Genomic DNA, 12003 nt, shown 5'->3' with positions numbered 1-12003 from the left:
CGTGAACGCACGCGCTCTGTATAGCCGTAGCGTATTATATGCGCGCGGTCCGTCTGATGGGTCAAGGCTGCCGGTTCGGACGGCCGAGCTGCTGCTGCTGCTGCTGCTGCTGCTGCTGCTGCTGCTCTTTCGTGGCCCGGCTGTGCAGTGGTTGCGCGACGAGACCTTCACCGACAAAATAACGGGGCTCCCCTCTTTATAGCTGTGTGGCCTTCTGATTTTGAACGCCGTCGGGTCCGTTTGTGGGCCCCCCCCCTTCTCTTTCTACGCGATGCATGGCGCGGCTTAAGAGGCGAGGAAATTACTGTAGAGGGACCTCTGGCACTACGGCGTACGCGGGAGCTGCGCATGGGGTGGTTTAGCCTGCCCGGAGATGATCGGTACACACCGCGTACCGGTCAGCGTTGCCAGATGGCCGTTGTTGTTGGACACGGTACATTGATTTGCCTAATCTTCGACCGTCTGGCTTCGGACGGTTTTCTTTCTTCGCGAACTGCGGAGAAATTGCGGAGAACGCGAATGCTGAGAAACGCTTTGGCGTTCCAGTTACATTTTTGTGCTTCTGGGTGTCAGACGACGTTTTTTGTTAAGTAACTCGAACGCCACTGCATTTCTCCGCAAAGTTCGGGAATTGATATCTCGAAACTGGTGTCATGCTGAGAATTATTTCCATGTGGATCCGCCTTGTGAACTCCACGGTTAGCATTTGAAAATTGCAATAAGGTCCAAAAGCAATTAGTTAGAAACTTAATTGGTGACTCTTTGTTAATTAGTCGGTTATGCATTTCAATTTTTTGTGCAAGCAGTGTCCGTCCTTTCGAGTAGACCAGCTCATGAACTAGAATTGTGCCATCTTCGGCAGGTAACCGTTATAAAAAATTTTGAGTGTGCGCTAAAACGCCCGGAATATGATAAGCTCGCCATTACAGTATTAAAGAGTCGCATGGACTAGGATTGTGCAATCTTCCGCAGGTAACTTTTATAAAAAATTTTGAGTGTGCGCTAAAACGCCCGGGATATGAGAAGTTCGCCATTAGGGTTAAACAGTCGTTCCGTTCGCTTTTCCTGTCGAGCTCTCCGGTATACAGTAAACGGCAACGACTCACCCAGGTTTGGCCGCTAATCGCGCGTGAGGTCATAGAGGTGGTCGTTAACTATTAAAAAGAAAAACCGCTATTAAGCAACCTTGGTTTCGCGTAGTTACCGGTTTCGACCGCGCACGGGACGGACGGACTCTTCGCAAGCGTCGCGGGTCACCGAAACTGGGACGCCGCCGCGATGGGTTTAGTCATTGCCTCATTCGTTCGATAATGTTTCCCCGTCATCGGAGAGGGCCAGTCACTCGCCGTAGGTCTTTCCTGTCGTGGTTCCTGTGTCATTCAACGCTTACGCGCAGCACAGGACTGGGCACTCTGGCCAAGCGGGTTTTTCCCTTCCCCCGTGACACGTCCGACGTGGCCTCAGAGATCCCGATCTCGGAGGCTATGCGTCCTACCGCGCCGAGTGTAGAGTTTGCGACGCGGAAACACGCGCAAGCAACGGGAAAGGAAATGGCAAGAAACTTTTTTTTTAAGCCCACAAGCGGACGAGGACGGTGAAAGACGGGAGAAGCAATCGTCAGCGTCTGGTTGTGCGCTTAAAAGTTTTTAGTCATGTCTTACCGACACGCCCAAACAGTCACGTTAGGAAGAAGAAAGCGCTGTTTCCGTTCTCAATACCATGTTTAGTCGTAATCAGTGTGAAAGGGAACAGCGAATACATGTATTTTTATTTAAAACGACGATAACTCTTGAGGCGCATGGGTTTGAACATGGGTATGATAGCTTGATAAGTTTTCCTGTTGAACACTTGTGGCTTTCTTCGGAGCATGGGCTCCGAGATCGGTCGCCGCGCGCTGGCTTAACCCGCTCCACCGAGTGCAGGGATGGTGGCTAGAATGAAGCCTTACGGCGACGTTCAAATATTTGCCTAAACTTCGTTCTTCAGGCTTCTCAAAAAAAGGCTTTGCGACTTTACAACTTGGTCAGTTTCAGCGCGATATGGCGTCATGGATTTCCCTGCTGTGCTTATATATAAAGGTGGACCAGTGCTCAGCGATCTCGAAGGACGAGTCGAAGTAACTTCGCAGTTTTTCGAATCGGCTTGGAAAGCGACGGCGACGCAACAAATAATTCGGGGACACAGGACGATCGAGCGGCTGTGCCATACATCGATGCATGCTAGAATGCATCAATTTCAACTCACCCGGCTGTAGCTTTACAAGCACATTCTTTTTTTTTGGGGGGGGGGGAGCAGCAAGCACTAAGATTAGACAAATCCGCTTAGGCATCGATAATTCCTACGATAGCTGAACGATCGCTACTTCAGAAACGTCTGGCAAGCTTCTTGTCAGAAACTCCATACGGCGCCGAGCTTTCCTTGGTATAGTGGTAACTCGGCGTAACCGACGTCACCTGTTGTCCCCTATTCGATGTGGCCACGCCGGTGAAACTTGCTTGTCCCACTTAGGCCTCGAAGTGACCGCCGGGTCGATGAATGAGCAGTGGACGCGGTCACGGATTCATTGTGCGTGGATATGCACGACGGCGCGCCTTGCATGGTCGTCGTCGTTGTCGTTTCGGGTGACTCACCGCAGATGCCGTCAGCGCGTTTCACGCGGCAGTTTTCTTTCTTTTCTTTTGTTGGGTTTCCTCCCCCCCCCACCCCCTGTATACACCCTCCCTCCGTAAAACACACACCGTGGCAGCCAGTGTGTACCTGCGCGAAGCGACTGTCTTGTCTCTGTAGCTTCGAGCGCCCCGGCCCTAATGTGGGTCGCCGCGAGCGACTTGTTTGACAGAACACGGCGAGCAGCTGCTGTCAAAGCGGCGCTCCCAGCTGCTGGAGCTGCTGGGACGACGCGTTTTTTTAAGTCCGTCTCGTCGTGGTTTTTCTCCCTCGCAAAACTCCCCCCCAACCCCCCGCCCCCCTCCCGATTCGACGCCCCCGTTTCGTTCTGTCTTGCCTCGAAGGAGAGTCCTCGGTTGACTCGATCTGTTGGGCGTGTGTATTGCCGTCCACACGCCATGTTTGTTGCCGCTTTCCTCGAATTGTGATGTGCGTATGCGTGCGCGCGCGTGTGTGGACTTGGACCGCATTGGCATACTTGACGCACATGTTCGACTTGTTTGGTGTTTCCTTTGATCGACCGGCGTACTGAGATTGCAGAAAGACTAGGCGATTGACTGACTGGTGGTTGATCGAACTGGTTAGCTGACTGGTTAGCTGACTAGTTCATTGACCGACTGGTTGGCTGACTGATCGATTGGCTGACTGGTTCAGTGGTTGGCTGCTCGACTTCTGACTGACTGACTGTTTGGTTGTCCGGTCGGCTGATTGATTGATCGACTGACCGGTTGAATAAATGATTTAGCGCTGTCTAATCGCAGATGAACGCTGAAAGTGCAATTAAAGCGAATTTAAGCCACTTTGATGGGAATTAGCAATGAAGACTAAGATTTACAAAAAGATTAGGGCAGCTGAGCAGCAGGAACCGTTGGCACAAATGCGAGTATGAATTCAAAGGCATTCAGATTATCTGCTTTTAACGTGCTTGAATACCGATTGCTATATCACGTTAGGCTTTCACCAACTGAAGTGTCCAGTTACCTCAAACCTGTTGCTATAGACTTGAGCACAAAGAAAAACCTGTTTTAACAAGGACTGTTCAAGAATGGGCAGTTCCTCGTAACCGTGCCAATTATGGCGAGCATACTTTACAGTTTCTTATGCCTGCTGTAATGAATACTGCTCAATTAAAGGCAGTCTGCTAGCATTAATACTTGCCTAGTTCAAGAAGCACTTTGTAAGCGTTAGTGTGCAGATTGTTGAACCTTGTCGCTTTGTTTTATTGTAAGCGTGTTCGCCCCCCCCCCCCCCCCCTCTTTTTTTTTTATTGAATCTGTGAAACCTCGTGTTTGATTGCAAGTTCATGTACTTGGTCACAGGCACACTCAAGCTACAACGCTGTCGCTTTTCACCTTCGGTCCCCTTTCCTTCGTTCGAAGTATAAATTAAGGTATCATTCATGACGTTCGTTAGCATACAACTGTGTATCCAGTGAGGTGGGTTACGAATCGCGTGTAATGTCTATGCTCTAGTCGCGAACATGAACAATATAAGCGTCTCAACGGCAAACTTTGCGTGGAGTGTATTCTTGGGTCTGAAAACTACTGCTACGGCCGCCGCTACTGCTACTACTTCTCCTCCCCCGTCCACTACTACGACTCCCTGTCCTCCGACTGCTACTACAACTACTGATACACTACATTGTTTCTTCCTCCTTGTACTACTGCTGCTGCTACTAATACTGCTACTGTCATACTACACAGTCTCTTCTTCCTTGTACTACTACTATTACTATACTGCTGCTACTACCTTGTCGTCCATTTTTATCTATTCCTCAGTGCAGGGGAAGAGATAACCTGGATGTTTACGTACCGGTTCACCTCCCCACCTTTCGTATCCCATTTCTCTTCACAAGCACTGCCAACTCTTCTACCGGGGTACTGCAGCAATTCCTACTACTACTACTACTACTACTACTACTACTACTACTACTACTACTTCGTAGTCTCCTACTATTCAACTTATACTTTCTCCTCAGCCGATAATCCGACGCAGCGCGCCACGGTTCGTGATTCGCGCGTTCAGTCGGCCGTTCTCATTGTTTACGGCAGTCCTTCTCTCTCGCCTTTTTGGACGGCTCTCTTTCAAGGCGGCGATGACGGGAGCCTCGTTTTTAAACAGCTTAGGGAAAGGAGAGGGGGAGGCCGAGAGCGTCGACAGGACCACATCTGGATCCCCCCCAGTCTTCGAAGGGGGTACATAACCACGCACGCGCGTGTCCTCACACGCACACTGGGTGAGGGTGGCATGAGAGAGAGAGCTATTCCCGGAAGCGGCACTCCTGCGTTTTGTTTTCACCTTCGTTTTATTCTTTTTTCCTCATTATTGATTGTTGCTGATATTTTATTGCTTTCTTTCTCGCTTCGCCTTCCTCAGTCGTGGGCCTTGCTTGCGTGGTTGTTGTTTTCGGAGCTCCCCGAGAAGGAGTGGAGAGAAAGAGCTGCGCGTGTAAAAAATGTGGGCGGATGACGGATTGCGCCAGCTGGAAGGACTTTCGCTCGTTCCTTGTCTTGTCTCCTCGCTCGTGCCCTCCTCCTCGGACATCTCTCTCTCCTCCTCACCGATGCCGTTCTTATTCTATGTGCCTGTACTACTTGCATATCGCGCTGGCGCGTTCGAATCTGCCTGTGGGGCTGTACATGCTGTTGTCGCGAGCTCTTCCCTGCGGCGTTGCCTCTGTGTTTTTGTCTGTCTCTGTTTGTTCTGCATCTGTCCGTCTATCTCTGCCTGTCCTGTCTCTGTCTGTGAATGCCAGCATCCGAATTTATGTCCACTGCAGGTCTACGGCCTTTCCCAGCTATCGCGAATACCACTGAGTGTGTGTGTGTGTGGGCCGCAAATGCTTGTCGAACTGCATCATCTTTTTGGTAACTTATGAGCTGTCTTCCGGGAGGTGTGATTGAGACGTCCGGCTACGGCAGACGACGGTTCGAATCGCCTTGCGTTTCTTTTTTATTGCCTTCGTGTTCTTCCGTGGCATTGGTGTGTCGAAGCTGGTTTGATGGAACGGCTGCAGGATCGGCGGTGTCTCTATCCGCGTGTCTATTTCTTTTTGGCAGTGACGTTTGATTGAAGAGTGGTTTTTATTGTTTTTTTGTCTCGCACAAGTCGTCGTTCAGCTATCGTCTAACAGTACTTAAGTGGTAACGTGGAATAGCGTTCGAGATAAAAGTGTAGAAGTGCGATGCTTTTCCCATTCAGCAAGGGCCAATTGTTTCGCCGGCACCCACGTTGAGTTCACCGCTCGGTGTACGCAGTTTCCGGAGCCGAACTGCGCCGCGATTCGCTATAACGAATGTCTTCGCTATACCGAGGTTCCGCTGCGTTGTCGGCTCCGCTCGTCTCATTTCGCGTCGCACGCTTTGCTACCGCCTTACTATGCGGTGTGTAATTACAAACCGCCTTGTATCTCTGTCTCTTTTTTGTCTATTTTTTTTTCAGGCCCCCGCAAAGGCCTGATTAGATTCATGTTTCGTGATTGAACGCACGATGCCTGCGCGGGTGCCACCTGCAATTACTTTTCCATTTCGTCCTCCTACGTCACCATGACCGCCGTACACTCGTGCAACTGATTCCCATTGAAGTGGCCGCGTTCGGTTGCGAGCCCCCGCCGTCTCGCATAACGAATTTCCGCCTATACCGCAAAGGGAGAAAATATTTCTAGTCAAAGAAAAAAAAACGACAGAAAAAAGGTTCCGCCGCTTGAATTTCGCGCCAAAACTGCTGCGCCGGCAACGTCAGCGTGACGTAACTGATGTCGAAGCACTTCGCCACCCGTATTTGAGCTGCGCCGGGCGAGGGAGTAAATACACTGTAAACGGAAATAACTCCGAGGTGGGACTATACTGCTTGTCCTCTAGCGACCCCCCGGTTCGGAGTTTTTTTTGCTCCGTATGATCGGAGTAGAATTTTTACTCCGTACGAGCGGAATTTTTGCGTGGAATTATGGGAGTTTCTGTCTTTTCTTTATTTTTTGCTTTGCTATTGGCGGAGTTTTTTCGAGGTGCAACGGGAGTATAAAAAGAGCCATCGCGTGAGTTTGCGCGAACATGTTTACATGCAGAGGCTGCTGGTCAAATTTCGAAATATGCACAGGAGACCGCGTCAAATTCGACGAAACAAGTCAATGAAAGCACATATATCATGACATACATAAACATTCCAGAAACGCCCAATGCAGAAATTTGGAAGACATACCACGTACACGCGATACTCTAGAAGCAACGGTGTCAGTATATATAGCCACGATATTGTGTGCCTCGAAACCGCCTAGGGAGCAGCTGTGCTGTTTTCAGAATTACGACTCACATGCTCGTTCATACGAGATCTGCCTCTCTCAAATTAACCGAATACCTTAATCAACACAAAACTGTTAATTCAGAATAGTGAGAGAAAAAAAGTTAATGACGTAATTTTTCAAAATCATGTCATTCTGTGAGTGCTGAAGCGACTTCGCACACTGCCGGCGTTCGCGGCCAAAAAGTAGTGCGTTAGTTACAGAAAGCAAGAAAAATGTAAATGAGTGTGCTACATAGCAAAATTAAATTTTTGCGATATAGTGGTAGCGTAGCAAAAAATTATTACGCGTGAGCATGACCCGCAGCAGCCGACGCAACACCGAAAAATGCACAGTCATACACTTTATACACCGCACTACTTGCTCCGCGTCCAAACAATCTCTCTCGGTTGTGAAAAGGAGCTACGTCGCTGATCTGTCGAGCGAATCCTTAAACTCGGAGCCAGCAGGCATGTCTAAATCAGTGTCTCGGATAGAGCGTAATGTTAATGCAATATCGGAAACAACGACGTGACCAAAACCTATATGCGCGATAACAATTCGATTCACATTGCTCAATAAGAAGCTTTATTTTCAGTACGCATACTTATGTCCTACCGTTTTTTCTTCGGGCGAGGATATCCGTTCACAGATACATAAAAACAGTTGCTTGCACTCCGGTCTTTCTCACTGGCAACACAGCACCGCAACGAACTTGGGGTACGCCATTCATACGCGACTAGAACGGATGTCGTCGCTCGAACAGTGGCTGCTGTTGCCATTGCTACGCGGTCCTTTCAAACACTACACTGGACGTTGCCAGCATGTACCCAAAAGGACATAGAAGTCGCATTTCACGCACTGTAGAACACACGCCAGGGTCGCGCAGCACGAAAACACAGTCAGAACCTGAACCAACATCACGAGCCAGTGAGCAGCTTCGAGGTATACCTAAGCCTTTTTTCGCACTGAAAAACGTTGCTCTTGCAATCAACGTTGTCAGCAAAGTGATCACAGCTAATGTACTTGAAGCTGAGATACAGTGAGCTTCAGGCATGCCGTAACACTTTCTGGAAGGAAATACGGGAAACAAATTGACGAAACGCTGTCACGGAACGACACTTCACAGACGTAAACAAACCGTCAGCCATGAGCACTGCCGGCTCCGCCGAACGCGCCCGGTCGCTGGCGAGGCGCACAGCCTCATGGGAAGCGCCACGTGACCAACTTTTTCGGCGGAGGGGAGTTTTTTAAAACTCCCTGTCGGAGTTTCACGGGAGAACAAGATTTTTAAGCGGAGTAAAATCGCGTCATGTCGCCTTAATACTCCCGCAGCTAGCCAGCGGAGTGAAACGAGGGAATGGCGCTGTTTTGCTCCCATACATCGGAGTAAATATTTGACGAGGGGAGGTTTTAGGGCACATTACCTCTTAAGAACTCCCAGCTGGGTTTATTTTCGTTTACAGTGTATAATTTTCGAAACTCGCTTATTTAGCTCCCTTCGATTCCTCTAGAATATACAATGTGGTCCACATTTGGCGATGAACGATTAACGTATATGTCCGACCAGACGCCGCAGTGAGTGACGTCACGGTGAGAGGGGAGCGATAACTTCGAAGGCGACGCATCGCCAACCGTATTTCGTTTTTAGCGCCTTTGCGGGCTTAGCGGACCCCTCCCTCTCACAGTATTAAGAGCGGCATTTCCTTCTTTTTCACATTGTAGAAGTGTAGTTTACTAACACAATTCGTGTTATTCTTCCCTTATAGGATAGCTATAGGGGCTTGTTGGTACGGCATATCTTATTTCGTTGTAGCGCTAGCTGAACAAGGACATGAGAAAGGCACATCTGCGTGTGTGTCACATGTGCCTTTCTGTTGTACTTGTTCAGCTTGCGCTAAAACAAAATAAGATATTCTTTGCTTGAGTGTCCCTCTAAAGGGCCACGGAAAAGAAAGGTATACAATCTTTCGCAAAAATATGTGAGCTGCTCCGCGCCTTTATTATGTATGTATGCTGTTTGGTTGCGGGGGGTGCGGTTCCCTAGACGCTCCTTGGATGGCGCTGACGACAGTTCTTTGCGTTCCCGGTGGCGTTGGGAACTTACGACGTACCAAATGAAGTCCCTTTAAGAGCCTAATAGTGTGGCGATTGCGAGCGACGTAGCCCCTATATACTTTTGGCGAAAACGGTACATTAAAAAAAAAACGTATCAATGGCGATTTAGCGGTAAACGTGAGAAAAAGAAATGCGTTAGCATTACGTCGCACCTACATTTGAGGTAGGAGAGCACGTTGTTGGGCGAGTCGGTCGTACATACTTAAAGAAGGGAATTGCGCTAAAAAAGACACGGACGAGTAAGGACATGGACGGGCGCCCGTCCATGTCCTTACTCGTCCGTGTCTTTTTTAGCGCAATTCCCTTCTTTAAGTACATTTGAGGTACCGGATCCACGATTGAAACCGCGTTCACAGCATTGCGAGGTGTCGTTCGGGAGCGCACTCGACATGCACGTCCTGCCTCTTCGAGGAACAGAAGCGTGCAACTGACGGTTGTCCGGAGTGGGCTACCGTCAGTCGAAAGATACATGCACACATGCACGCATACATACATACATACATACATACATACATACATACATACATACATACATACATACATACATACATACATACATACATACATACATACATACATACATACATACATACATACATACGTAGATTTAGGTGCACGTTAGAGAACCCCAGGCGGTCGGAATTGCCGGAGTCCCTCCGCTACGGCGTACCTCATAATCAGAACGTGGTTTTGGCACGTAAATTCATTCATACATACATACATACATACATACATACATACATACATACATACATACATACATACATACATACATACATACATACATACATACATACATACATACATACATACATACATACATACATACACGCTATTATAAGCTCTCTGATCTCCTCCGTACCTCTACCCCGTGATCGCCTCCTCACTTTTTTTTTTCACTTTGGCACTCTTATTAACCCTGAAGCATTAAAAAAATATAAAGCAAGCTCTGCTACCCATGCCGCCAGCGCCGGTCTCCATCGGCGTACGCTCACGTGGTCACGTGGTGCGCGAGTCGAGTCTACGGGTTTATGCGTCTATATACATACATATATGCATATAGACACACACACACACGCGGAACTCGTCCCTCTCCGCAGCGGGGGAGCGTTCTCTGCGCACGGAACCCACCTCCCGCGTGTATGCGTGTATGCATGCATGCATGCACGTGCGCTGCCGCCGTAGCCGACGCTCCGGCGCCGCGCCGTTGGGGTCGGACTCGCTCGAGGCTCGCAAGCGGGTGAGTCAGTCGGTCGGTCGGTCTCCGTGGTGCCTCGCTGCAGCGCTGGCTGGCGCCAGACCGTGGCGTCGGTCGCCGTCGCCAGGATGTGTATGTGTGCGCGCGCATGCGCTCTGCAATTGGCACGATAGATAGATAGATAGATAGATAGATAGATAGATAGATAGATAGATAGATAGATAGAGAGATAGAGAGATATAGATAGAGAGAGATAGAGATAGATGGATAGATAGATGGATAGATAGATGGATAGATGGATGGATAGATAGATGGATAGAGAGATAGATGGATAGATGGATAGAGAGATAGATAGATAGATAGATAGATAGATAGAGAGATAGATAGAGAGATAGATAGAGAGATAGATAGATATATAGATAGATAGATAGATAGATAGATAGATAGATAGATAGATAGATAGATAGATAGATAGATAGATAGATAGATAGACCCTTAATGAAAGAAATTTTCTATTTCGAAAAGAAAACCCCCACCAACCTGCGAGCGAGAAAGGCAATGAATCGCTTGCACTATAAACCACGTCGTTACGTCGTGTCCACATACTGAGACACGCAGAAGCGGAAACATTTCGACAATTTGTATCACTCGCGTATGCATACCTTTACACCCTGCCTCAATATTGGGCGACGAGCCGCTAGTGCCGTTCAGTAACGTGTCCAGGTTTTTTTTTAGATGAAATTCATCATCATCATCATCACGTATTTTTCCTTAAGGACCCCTGTCGGGGTATTACATAAGGGGGGGGGGTTACAGAAGATAAGGATAGAAACAAAGATATTGCGTATTTACATCGACTTTAAGGTAACGCAGCTATTGCTGCCTTAACATTGATTGGACCTTGTACTGTCCTGTTACTGGCGCAGCTCGGCCTCAGTCGCTTTTGCGCCATTAAACTAGGATTAACTAACTTCAATGAAAGGAAGAGATTTTAGCCGGCGTATAGACATCACTGACCGGCTACTCTGCGGTGGGAAGGGAATTGGAGAGAGAAAGAGCGCAAACGTGGAGCTACACTCGCTCTCCGGGACGACTGGTGGGGAGAGAAGGATGATTTCTAAGTAAGGGAAAAACCTGCGCGTCAGTAGCAATGTGTTCGTGAATCAGGCGGGCGTAGACTTTGCTGTACGTGGTGGGTGATGAATGGCCGGGTCGGACGTTGCACCATAAACGTATGCACGCCAGAAAGACCGCTGTCTCTTTAAAGTTACGCTAAGAAAGAAAAAATCTGAGCTGTAATTAGTAAATTACGCCTTCAGCAATACCACCGCACTTACCGGGAGGACAAAGGAGCCGAAAAAAAAAAAAGCGCGGATAGGACTGATGCGTGGTGACGTCAACGTCGGGTAGCCGAAGCGGCTAGCCCTGACGTCATAAATTTTGCCTGCTCAAAAAAAAAAACAGCTATATACGCAACCTCTCGCGGGCTGTATTTTCAGGCTTCGAAGTTTTTAATGTAAAGCGCATATTGTTCAACAGAAAGCTGGATCGAAAATATTTCAGCATGTCTACGATTTTTCCATTGACACTTTTTCGCTCGGAATATAATATGTAATGGAGTTCATTACTTAACTAGTGTAACTCGGCTAAATACAAGAAATAGCGTGACCTGCTCCGAGCGACGGCAAACATTACCTCTGATCTGTCCAGCCACGTGGCACTCGCATATTTCTTAATTTTTTTT

The 12003-nt window shown here is 48.4% G+C and overlaps 1 protein-coding gene across 3 annotated transcripts in view; it reads left to right on the top strand.

Annotated features, from left to right (window-relative positions):
* The window catches only part of zip (myosin heavy chain 10), a 105504-nt gene that overhangs the window by 19142 nt on the left and 74359 nt on the right, over positions 1 to 12003 (top strand). The gene's annotated exons all lie outside the window — the stretch shown is intronic.

Source organism: Dermacentor albipictus, chromosome 8 (assembly GCF_038994185.2).
Source record: "Dermacentor albipictus isolate Rhodes 1998 colony chromosome 8, USDA_Dalb.pri_finalv2, whole genome shotgun sequence".
NCBI lineage: Eukaryota > Metazoa > Arthropoda > Arachnida > Ixodida > Ixodidae > Dermacentor > Dermacentor albipictus.
Note: the sequence above shows the minus strand (reverse complement) of the source record. Positions and strands in the feature narration are given on the sequence as shown.